Raw genomic sequence first — 1,220 nt, 5'->3', positions numbered from 1 at the left:
CAAGGTGATCTCATAAGCGTAACTAACTTTAAGGAGCTCGGCCCATTTTGAGAAACTGCCAGTTGTGCAGCTACTCAAGAACTTCCCAACATTTTATGGAACCCGAAGGGTCATTACTGTGTTCACAGGAGCCCTCCACTGTCTCCCATCTTGAGTGAGATCGGTCCAGTTCGTTCCACCCCATCCTCTCTCTCTAAGATCCATTTTAATATTATTCATCCACCTGCATCTTGGTCTTAACAGTGGTCTAGTTCATTCTAGCTTTCCCACCAATATCCTATGTGCATTCCTCTCAGCCCCATTCATGCTACATGCCTTTCCATTTCATCCTCCTTGACATAATCATTCTAATTATACTTAGTGAAGAGTACAAGTTATGAAACTCCTCATTATGCATTTTTCTCAGACACCCTTGGTCCATGTTCGTCCCTTAATGTCAGATACCAAGTTTTGCACCCATCCAGAACCACAGGCAAAATTATAGTTTTATATATTTTAATTTTTATATTTCTAGATGCCAGACAAAAAGGCAAAAGGTTCTGAACTGAGTCGTTGCAAGTATTACCCATAATCTTCTCATATTTTGCTCATGAACAAAATTTTCATTTGGCACTGTTCTTAAATATCTTAATTTGCCACATTTTCAAAGGATATATTATCTATCGTTTTGTTATGATTTTGTCCTGCATTCTGGTGGCGAGACATCAACATATATCTTCATTGGTTGCATCCTGTTGTGTGTTTCAGAGATATATAGGAGTTATGTTTGAGGCACTAAGCTACAAGCTGGAAGGTCGCGGGATCTAATCCCAGTGAGGTCATTGGATTTTTTCAGTTTACCTAATCCTTCCAGCCGCACTATGGCCCTGAGGTTGACTCAGCCTCTTAACAGAAATGAGTACCAGGGATATTCTTGGAGGTAAAGGGTAGCCGGCATGTAGGGCAGGCAGCCTTACTGCCATCTATGAGCCAATTGTCTAGATAATATGGGAACCTCAACATCTTACAACCCTATGGGCCTCCAAGGCCTGTTACAGGAATACCTTTACTTTTTTTTATATAGGAATTATGTTTATCATCAACACAACAAACGCTCAGTTTAAGGATTCTGATGATGGTGTATAACACACAAAGATATTGGGTTTTTGGACTTTATCCATCGTCCTGGTTTTAAGATAACTAAGAAAAACACGACGTTTTGGAAACAGATCCAGTTTCCA

This window comes from Cryptotermes secundus, unplaced genomic scaffold (assembly GCF_002891405.2).
Source record: "Cryptotermes secundus unplaced genomic scaffold, Csec_1.0 scaffold350, whole genome shotgun sequence".
NCBI classification, from domain to species: Eukaryota; Metazoa; Arthropoda; class Insecta; order Blattodea; family Kalotermitidae; genus Cryptotermes; species Cryptotermes secundus.
This window is presented reverse-complemented; position numbering follows the sequence as displayed.